General features: G+C 53.0%; 1 protein-coding gene across 1 annotated transcript in view; it reads right to left on the bottom strand.

Moving 5' to 3' along the window:
• The window catches only part of PIK3CD (phosphatidylinositol-4,5-bisphosphate 3-kinase, catalytic subunit delta), a 139,881-nt gene that overhangs the window by 110,442 nt on the left and 18,854 nt on the right, over window positions 1-10,585 (bottom strand). Inside the window, exon 2 of the mRNA XM_011935774.1 lies at window positions 7,325-7,552. The gene's annotated coding sequence lies outside the window, so the exon portion shown is untranslated. The remainder of the gene's footprint in view (window positions 1-7,324; window positions 7,553-10,585) is intronic.

The raw sequence follows: 10,585 nt of genomic DNA, 5'->3' as shown, positions 1-10,585 counted from the left end.
TGAAACCCCGTCTCTACTAAAAATACAAAAAAATTAGCTGGGTGTGGTGGCGGGCGCCTGTAATCCCAGCTACTCAGGAGGCTGAGGCAGGAGAATTGCTTGAACCCAGAAGGCAGAGATTGCAGTGAGCTGAGATCATGCCACTGCACTCCAGCCCAGGCAACAGAGTGAGACTCCATCTCAAAATAATAAAAAAATAAAAAAAGATGTGGCCTCGTGGAAAGGGTTTGGGCCTCACAATCAAATGGGAAAAGGCAGATACACTGCTGGGCAATCAGCCATGGCCTTTCATGCATCATCCTGCTTCGTTCTCTAGTAATGCCCTGTGATCGCTGCTGTTACGGCCTCCATTTTACTAGTTAAGAAACCGAGGCAGTGCCATAGCTGGGCGTGGTGGTTGACACTTGTAATCCCAGCACTTTAGGAGGCCAAGGCAGGTGGATCACTTGAGACCAGGAGCTCGAGACCAGCCTGGCCAACATGGAGAAACTTTGTTTCTACTAAAAATACAAAAATTAGCCAGACATGGTGGCAGGCACCTGTAATCCCTCAGTGGGTGAGGCTGAGGCACAAGAATCACCTGAATCTGGGAGGCAGAGTTTGCAGTGAGCTGAGATTGTGTCACTGCACTCCAGCCTGGGCAACAGAGCAAGACTGTCTCAAAAAAAAAAAAAAGGAAAAAAAAGAAAAGAAAGAAACCATGCCATAGGTAACTTGCCAAGGTTGCCAACTTGATAGGTGGAGGTTTATGAACTCTATCCACCTAAGCCCTGAGCTGTGAGCTTTGCTGTCCCTGGTGGCCTTTCTATAACCCTGAAGCCAGGTAGAAGGAGGGACGTAGGGCTTATTGGACAAGAGATAACATTAAGTTGGCCGATGAACCAAAAATGGGAGAAAGAAAATGTGTCACATCACCACCTGGAACGCCAGCCTCTGCCTTCTCCCTATGGCTGGAACCGTCCAGAGAAAGGCATGGCACATCCACTCAAAAGAAGAGTAAGCAGCCACTGAAAATGACAATTCTGAAGACCCACAGCATCATGGGAAATGATGGTGTCTTCTGGTGAAAAAACTCAATGCAAAGCCCGGTGAGGTGGCTCATGCCTGTAATCCCAGCACTTTGGGAGGCCCAGGTAGGAGAATCATTTGAGGCTAGGAGTTCAAGACCAGCCAGGCCAACATGGTGAAACCCTGTCTCTACTAAAAATACAAAAATTAGCCAGGTATAGTAGCGAGCACCTGTAATCCCAGCTACTGGGGAGGCTGAAGCATGAGAATTGCTTAAACCCAGGAGGTGGAGGCTGAAGTGAGCCAAGATTGCACCACTGCACTCCAGCCTGAGCAACAGAGCAAGACCCCGCCCCCCACCCAAAAAAAATGCAGAATTGTTTGTACCTGGGTCACAACTGTGTGTGACATACACACATGGGCACAGTGGGAGGGGACTTAGAACAGTGGGAGGGGACTTAGAACAATGGAAGCTGGGAGATAGGTGGGGTTTCAAACGTTTTCTTTCCATTTTTGTCTGTCTGCTTACATTTTGCTAATGGTGTAATAAAAATACATAAATGTAAGATAAAAAACCGGGCATTTATTCATTTACTTCCTTTCCCAAGTCAGAGCGAACCCCTCTTGCTGCTCATATCAGGATTTTGGATGGGCAAGTGTTTCATCTGTCTGGGCTCCAGGCCCTATTTGTTGCAGCCAGATGCTCACATGTCTGCCTGCACCATCAGTAACAGGGGCAGCCCCGTACAGGGATGGGAACCCACCAGAAGGACTCCTTTGGGAATGCACTTGGCATGGGAGAAGTCTGTCAGTGGACAGCAGAGCCTCAACCAATGGGAGCTGTAATCCAGGCAATTGCAAGATGGCAAGAACACAGTGCTATGGCAATGGATGCCCAGCTCCGGCTCTAGGAGATCCCTCACGCATCCACGTGGCTACACCAGCAGTCTCCAGTCAGGTGTGACTGCCCAGCATGCCCTTGACCCTATCCAAGTTGATTAGACCAGGGGTGGTCACCTGACCCAAGGCGAGCCTGTTAGCGATTTCCCTGGGAATATGGAATTGGAATCAAGGGAATGGAGCTAGTGTTCTTTAGACACCTGGAGCGTGGGTGGTCTAACATGGAAGCCAGGGAGCTGCAGGGCCTCTTACGCCCTCAAAAGGACTAAAGAAATCAGAGGAGCGGATATGCAGAGGAAGAGAGATTGGGGGAGAATCATGTAGCAGATGCATAGAGAGGAAGAGAGAGACACAGATGAGAAACAAAATTCTCATCTTTCCAGCTCCTGGTTCCTGTAGCTTTTTTTTTCAAGACAGAGTCTTGCTCTGTCACCCAGGCTGGAGTACAGTGGTGCAATCTTGACTCACTGCAACCTCCACCTCCCAGGTTCAAGCTATTCTCCTGCCTCAGCCTCCTGAGTAACTGGGATTACAGGAGTGCACCACCACGCTTGGCTAAGAGAGGGGGTTTCACTATGCTGGCCAGGCTGGTCTCGAACTCCTGACGTCAGGTGACCCAACCGTCTCGGCCTCCCAAAGTGCTGGGATTACAGGCGTGAGCCACCGCGCCTGGTGTAAATTTCCCTCTTCCTACAAGGACACCCAAGTTCAATGTAACTTCATCTCAACTAATTACATCTGCAAAGACCTTATTTCCAATTAAGATCACATTCTGAGGTTCTGGGTAAGCACAAGTTTTGGGAAGGCAATAGCTCAGTATAAAATCTCTTGAGTTGGATATTGGCCGGGCGCGGTGGCTCAAGCCTGTAATCCCAGCACTTTGGGAGGCCGAGACAGGCGGATCATGAGGTCGGGAGATCGAGACCATCCTGGCTAACCCGGTGAAACCCCGTCTCTACTAAAAAATACAAAAAACTAGCCGGGTGAGGTGGCGGGCGCCTGTAGTCCCAGCTACTCGGGAGGCTGAGGCAGGAGAATGGCGTAAACCCGGGAGGCAGAGCTTGCAGTGAGCTGAGATCTGGCCACTGCACTCCAGCCTGGGCGACAGAGTGAGACTCCGTCTCAAAAAAAAAAAAAAAAAAAAAAAAAAAAAAAATCTCTTGAGTTGGATATTATTATTCAAAACAAAAAAAAAATCCCAAATAATACAGATACTGGTGTCAGAAGTGGGGTGTTAAGAAACAAATTTTCAAAGAAAGTATGAAACTAGCTGACTCGAGGCAGAGTGAGGGGCAATGAGGTTTTCCTGTTTTTGGATGGGACACTGGCAGTTCTTGTTTTGCGTTAATAGATCAGTTAAACTATTTTCAGTGACCTCATAGGAGTCAAAGGCTGAAGCTTTAAGAAACTTGGAGGCTGGACGCAGTGACTCATGCCTATAATCCCAGCGATTTGGGAGGCCAAGGAGGGCAGATAACTTGAACTCAGGAGTCTGAGACCAGCCTGGGCAACATGGTGAGGCCGCATCTCTACAAAAAATACAAAAATTAGGGCCGGGCATGTTAGCTCACGCCTGTAATCCCAGCACTTTGGGAGGGTGAGGCTGGTGGATCACATGAGGTAAGGAGTTCGAGACCAGCCTGGCCAACATGGTGAAACCCTGTCTTTACTAAAAATGCAAAAATTAGCCAGGCCTGGTAATGCACGTCTGTAATCCCAGCTACTCAGGAGGCTGAGGCAGGAGAATCGCTTGAACCTGGAAGGCGGAGGCTGTAGTGAGCTGAGATCATGTCACTGCACTCCAGCCTAAGTGACAGAGTGAGACTTCATCTCAAAAAAATAAATAAATAAAAAATAAAACAAAAATTAACCAGGTGTGGTGGCACACACCTGTGGTCCCAGCTACTCAGGAGGCTGAGAAGGGAGGATCACCTGAGCCCCGGAGTAGAAGTTGCAGTGAGCCGAGATCACGCCACTGCGCTCTAGCCTGGGCAACAGAGCAAGACCCGGTCTAAAAAAAAGGAAAAAAAGAATGTGAGCCTAGCAACTGGAATGAGAATATCTGGAAAGAGCCACAGGAGCACACAACCCTTAACCTCTGGTCTCTGGTCCCTCTTAAGTACTTCCTCTTCCCAGACAAACATGATGGCATCTCCTATTGTCCAGTGGTAGAAGGGCAGGCAGGGGTAGCATTCCAAGAGAAATTAGAGAAAAAAAATCTTTCTATCCCAAGCCAGATTATTATTTCCTCTTTTCACTCTTATGCTGAAAGAAGAAATTAGCCCTCATATTTGTTGCTAAGAAACCCAAACCTTGGGGACACGACCTAGTCTAAGGCTGAATGTTCAATTGCATAAGATGTCATGACATTATCTGGGCGTGATGGCTCACACCTGTAATCCCAGCACTTTGGGAGGCTGAGGCAGGAGGATCGCCTGAGGTCAGGAGTTCGAGACCAGCCTGGCCAAAATAGTGAAACCCCGTTTTTACTAAAAATACAAAATTTTCTGTGGGTGGTGGTGCGTGCCTGTAATCCCAGCTACTCGGGAGGCTGAGGCAGGAGAATCACTTGAACCCGGGAAGCGGAGGTTGCAATGAGCCAAGATCACGCCATTGCACTCCAGCCTGGGCAACAAGAGTGACATTGATTATTGGTAAATGGCAAGATCCCGAATAAAAGTTACAGGCAACCAACTAGCGTTTTATGAGAGTTGAAAATCAGGAAACCAAGCCAGACAAATTGGGGTTTGTGATCTCTCATCCACCTGGAGAATTCCTAAGCCAAAGTACCAGCACCAACAAGAATCAGGTTGCTAAGGTGATTGTATCACCTCCTAGAAGCCGCCTTCCCAAGAAACTCTCAAGGGTAGGTCTGAGAGGCTCTAGACTAGAAGGGATCTAGAGATTCCTTCTCCATGGGCAGAACTTGGGGTAGTCACATCTGTCAACAAAGGGGCCAAGGAAGGTAGCCACAGAGCAAATCCCTTGTGATACCTTGTTCCTAATGTTCAATTTACCCGACCCATCTGGAATGCTGTGGCATGTACTTTGTATATTGCATCCACATTTTTGCTCTATAGATCAAGTATGGTAGGAGAGGTTAAATTGATCTGTTCCTCTGTTGAGAGGATCCTGGAGAGTGACCAGAGAGATTCAGCAGAAACAGAGGGCAGCTGGGCATAACGGCACATGGCTGCAGTCCCAGTTACTTGGGAGGCTGAGGCGGGAGGATTGCTTAAGCCCAGGAGTTTGAGGCTGTAGTGCATTATCCTTGCACCTGTGAATAGCCACTGCACTCCAACCCGGCCACATAGCTGAGACCCTGTCTCTTGACAAAAAAGGAAGAAGCTGGGTGCAGTGGCTCACGCCTGTAATCCCAGCACTTTGGGAAGCAGAGGCGGCCGGATCACCTGAGGTTGGGAGTTGGAGACCAGCCTGACCAACATGGAGAAACCCCATCTCTACTAAAAAGACAAAATTAGCTGGGCGTGGTGGCGCGTGCCTGTAATCCCAGCTACTCGGGAGGCTGAAGCAGGAGAATTGCTTGAACTTGGGGGGCAGAGGTTGCGGAGAGCTGAGATCGCGCCATTGCACTCCAGCATGGGCAACAAGAGCAAAACTCCATCTCAAAAAATCAAATAAATAAAAATAAAAAAAGGAAGAAAAAGGAAGGAAGGAAGGGAGGGAGGGAGGGAGGGAGGATATCAGATGAAGATGGCAGCTCTGAGAATAGAGCCCTGAATGCAACAGTTTGACATAGTGACATGGCTTGGATCACCTCATTTGACAGGGGAGAGATATTTGAGGTTGACTTTGAGGTGTGGCAGGACCAGGTAAAGCAAGGACCACTGGAATGGGGATATCTGGGAAAAGCCAAGGGAGTCGGGCAAGGGCCTGTGTGCTGGGCAGGACCAGAATGGAATGAACTAGAATGGATACCACTGGCCTGTAGGCCATTAGGCCAACTTGCCCCCCTCCCTTTTTTTTTCTCTCAGTTGGGGTCTTGCTCTGTCACCCACACTATCACCCAGGCTGGAGTGCAGTGGCACGATCTCAGCTCACTGCAACCACCACCTCCAGGGTTCAAGCAATTCTCCTGCCTCAGCCTACTGAGCAGCTGGGATTACAGGCATCTGCCACCATGCCCAGCTAATTTTTTGTATTTTTAGTAGAGATGGGGTTTCACCATTTATCCAGGCTAGTCTTGAACTCCTGGCCTCAAGTGATCCGCCTGTCTTGGCCTCCCGAAGTGCTGGGATTACAGGCCCGAGCCACTGTGCCCGGCCGGTCTGACCTCTTTCTGGTAACCCTTTGTCATGTACCCATGAGGACAGATGCTTAGTGTTCACACTTGACCACCAGCTAGCTGAAGGGACTGGAAGGGAGGCCTGGCTCCAACACAGGCTGATCAAGTCCTTTCCAGGGAGGTGGGCTTGAGACTACACATAGTTCTCTTTGGGTGAAGGGGTCCAGGATGTAGCAGCTTGGCAGGTGTGATGCAGATGGGCAGATGGGGGCAGACAGGTGAGTGGTGCTGAGAAGTGTCCCTGGGCTGTCTGCAGCTCTGGGTCTGATAAGAGCACCCTGCATCTCTGCTGTAAAGTTAGTCCCCTTTCCTGCTTGAGCAAAAGGGAGCTGGTTTCTGAGCTTCGGCTGGGGCATGAACTCTGTCCCGGGGTACAGGGTGAAGCTATAGCTTTCGAACAATTGGGTGACCAATCATCTGAATGGAGCCAACCCAGCCAGCCTCCCAGGGTCACCTCTCATCACTTCCCCTCTCTGCCCTCCCTGCTGGGCCAAGAACCGGGACTTGTAGCTCCAGAACATCCCAGGCTCACTGTCTGACTCTGGGCCTTTGCACATGCTGTTCCCTTTACCTGGGGTGCCCTTCCCCACACTTCCTTCTGCCCTGTCCTGCGCGCGCACACACACACACACACACACACACACACACACGCACTTTCTCTGCTAACTACTCAGTAGAATTCGGGCCCTGCACAGATGTTACCTGCTTTGGCCCCCTTGCCCCAAGGAGCCCTTCCTCATACTGCGGGCTGTATCCTCCCCCTCCCAGCACTCAGTCTACTCAGCTGTGATTGCCTATTCACTCAGCTGCTCCTGAGTGACTCTGCGTGGATCTGGACTGGCTCCTGGGCTGCCTCCCTGTGTTTGGCACCCAGAGGGTGTTGCCAGTCATGAAGGAATACATGAGTGATGTGGTCATGAAGGGGCAAGGTGATGCTTTGCCCAGGGGCAGGGGGCTGTAGCCGAGGAAGAGAAAGGACAAGTGTCCACATCCCAGCCAGTGCAGGAACAGCCCCTTCACACCCTTCAAGGAGAGGCCTGACGCCGAGGGACCCTGCGGTCCATGATCCGAGGCCTGATGGCCTCCGGGGAGTAGGGAGGCTGGACTCACCTGTCAGAGTGGTCCCTCTGCCCCTGGTATCACCGGACAGATGTGGGTCCAGCCTGGATCAGTCCATCCCTGGAGTCACTCTTAAGCCTAGGGGAAAATGCTGTTTCCAGAGTGAGGACCGCACTGAGGACTCCTCTGCTCCCCCCGCGGGCCAGCCTCCAGCCTCCTTAGCATCCTCACTACTCTGAGCTGGAGCCCGCAGAGTGCAAAGCACGACCCCAGGGCTTCCTTCCCAGGCAAGCCTCCGCCTCCGCCCCCACTCGCCCCTCACCCCATGAAAGAGTAATGGTGCAAAATTCGTTGGGGAGAAAAACAGGAAGTGGAGAGCGAGACTGCAGAAGCGCTCCGCAGACAAGTGTGGCAGCCCGTCCACCGCAGCCTTACGGGAAAGTGGTCAGGGGCAGTCCCGGTCTGACTGCGGGGGCGGGGGAGCCCAGGGCAAGCGGGGAGTCCGGCGAGGACCCTGCTGCCAGGGGCTTTGTTTTCAGACTGAACTTCACACCTGCACCCGGCCTCTGACATCTTAGCTCACCTTCTCCCAGCAGCTCCCCAAGGTTGAGATCACTACCCCATTTTACAGACAGGCAGGTGCACTCAGAGAAGTGAAGTGACTTGGCCAAGGTCACACAGCCTTTCCCACGGCGGGGTCATGGCTCCTCGATTCTTTCTCAGGCTTTGATTTCTATTTGTGGTGTGTTTTTGTTCTAGGCCTCTGAGCGCGGTGGGTGGGGATGGGGGGCAGGGAGTGCTGTTTCTGGCTTCTCAGCACATCCTCATTCTCGGCTGGTGGTAAGAAAGGGGAGAGGGTCAGCTGCTGAGGACTGTCCTCCCTGGGGGTTCGTGGAATGTGTGAGCTGGGAGGACAGGTGCCCCGGCCTCTCTCTTGGAGAAGAGGGGAAGGAGCCTGGGGAGAAGGCACCCTGCTGACAACCGCAGAGGGAGGGCACCAACCCCCAGCACAAACTCAGGTAGGTATGGCCCTGAAGCCCCAGGACTCAGACCTTCAAGTGAGTTCAGACTCACCCTTTCCTCCCGGGGCCGAAACTCACAGCAGCCCCAGGCCTTAGAGGCGCCAGTGGCCCGAGACCCCCCGGGGAAGAGGTGACCTCAGGTGGCCTCACTGGGGTGACAGTGGGGAGAGAACCCGCTGAAAATACTCCCCACCCAGGCCCACCCCTCACGTGGGTCATGAAGCCCCCTGGCCCTGCCTGCCCCACCCCAGGGCAGACCACAGACGGTAAACAGGGGCTTCTGGGGACCCTCCCGTGGAGTTCCCACCGCCCGACCTTTCGCTTCCGCGGGCCCTGGGGGATCTGAGTCCTCGGGATCACCCTTACTGCCCAGTGTCACCCTGGTCTTGACCGCAGCTCATCTCTCCTTCACCACCCACCCCTCCACCCTGGCCACCACCTCTTCCCCTCCAGCTGCCTCTGGAAATCCCCCCAACATTCCACGGAGCCCTCAAACTCAACACACCTCCAACCAGTCTCACCGGGGCCACCAACTCTGGGCCACCTCCGTGTGAGGAAGGCAAGGAAGGCGCTCTGCCCGGTCACTGAGGCTGAAACCTCAGAGCTGAGCTGTGGCCTCCACTCACCCACCACAGACCCATCCTCCGTCCACGGCAGGGGGGCCTTTCCCAGAAGGCTCTGGGGCTACTTAGACCACAGCAGAGGCCAGTGCTCAACTTTTAGAATTGTTGTTGGAAATAAGTAATTCATATATGTAAAACTGCTTGGCCGGGCGCGGTGGCTCAAGCCTGTATTCCCAGCACTTTGGGAGGCCGAGACGGGCGGATCACGAGGTCAGGAGATCGAGACCATCCTGGCTAACACGGTGAAACTCCGTCTCTACTAAAAAATACCAAAAAACTAGCCGGGCGAGGTGGCGGGCGCCTGTAGTCCCAGCTACTCAGGAGACTGAGGCAGGAGAATGGCAAAAACCCGGGAGGCGGAGCTTGCAGTGAGCTGAGATCCGGCCACTGCGCTCCAGCCTGGGCAACAGAGCTAGACTCTGTCTCAAAAAAAATAAAAAATAAAAACTGCTTATAACTGAGCCTGACACAGAGTGAACCCCAGAAAATGTGAGTGTTTGAGCTATCCTTCTAGTATATTTTAGAACGGCATATTTGGGCTTTGTGAGACTGGATGTTTCTGCTCTAAAAGAAGAATATTTTTCTTTCTTTCTTTTTGAAACTGAGTCTCACTCTGTCACCCAGGCTGGAGCGCAGTGGCGCAATCTTGGCTTACTGCAACCTCCACCTCCCGGGTTCAAGCGATTCTCCTGCCTCAGCCTCCTGAGTAGCTGGAGTTACAGGAATGCGCCACCACACACGGCTAATTTTTGTATTTTTTCGTAGAGACAGGGTTTTACCATGTTGGCCAGGCTGATCTCAAACTCGTGACCTCAGGTGATCCACTGGCCTCAGCCTCCCAAAGTGCTGGGATTACAGGCGTCTCTCTGTTGCCCAGGCTGGATTGCAGTGGCACGATCTCAGCTTACTGCAGCCTCAACCCCCTGGCTCCTGCGGGAGGTGCTGTCTGCCTCCGTGGTTCCTCCACTGTTCTCAGATCGACAGTGGGACTCTGCCACCCGCAGCCTCTGCTCCCTGTCACCGTAGGCTGCGGGGCTGCGGAACTAGAAACGAGAGGCCCCCGGCCTTCAGCATCGAAGGCCCTTCCTCTCTCTACTGCCTTTGGGCAGCAGTCATCCCTCAGCATCAACAGCACCCGGGGCCAGCGGGGAAGGTGGCCACGATAAGAGAGGCCTGGCCGCCCTTCCCTTTGTGCAGGAGACTCAGCCCCTGGTCCTCAGCCATCCCAGCATCACAGGGAACTAGAATCATGAATTAATATCTGTGAAGTGCCCTGAACCTCACCAGACCTGGACAAGAACTCAGTACACATGTTATCATCATCACCACTACTGTCACCTAATTTAATCCTTACAGCCACCCTGTGAGATCAGTGTCATGCTCCCACTGCACAGGCGCGAGGTCTGAGGTGGAGACGGGCGAGGCCGAGCGCCTTCGTGCAGGCAGCTGCCCAGGGATTCAAACCCTAGCCTGTTGGATGCTCCTGCTCGCAGCCTCGTGCACGGCTTTCAGTCTCCGCGGGTGTGGGGCCGGCTGTGGAGGTGCACACCTCTGTGCTGCCGCCACCCCTGCAGGAGGCAAGGAGGCCGCGACGGAGCCCGGGTGCCGGGAGCCTTAGGCCGCCCAGCCGCGCTTCTCCCCTGGGGATCCGCTCCCCGACCTCGCGG

The sequence above is a fragment of the Colobus angolensis genome, unplaced genomic scaffold (genome assembly GCF_000951035.1).
Source record: "Colobus angolensis palliatus isolate OR3802 unplaced genomic scaffold, Cang.pa_1.0 Scaffold149, whole genome shotgun sequence".
NCBI lineage: Eukaryota > Metazoa > Chordata > Mammalia > Primates > Cercopithecidae > Colobus > Colobus angolensis.
The sequence above is the reverse complement of the archived record's forward strand: the minus strand, read 5'-3'. Positions and strand labels throughout refer to the sequence as shown.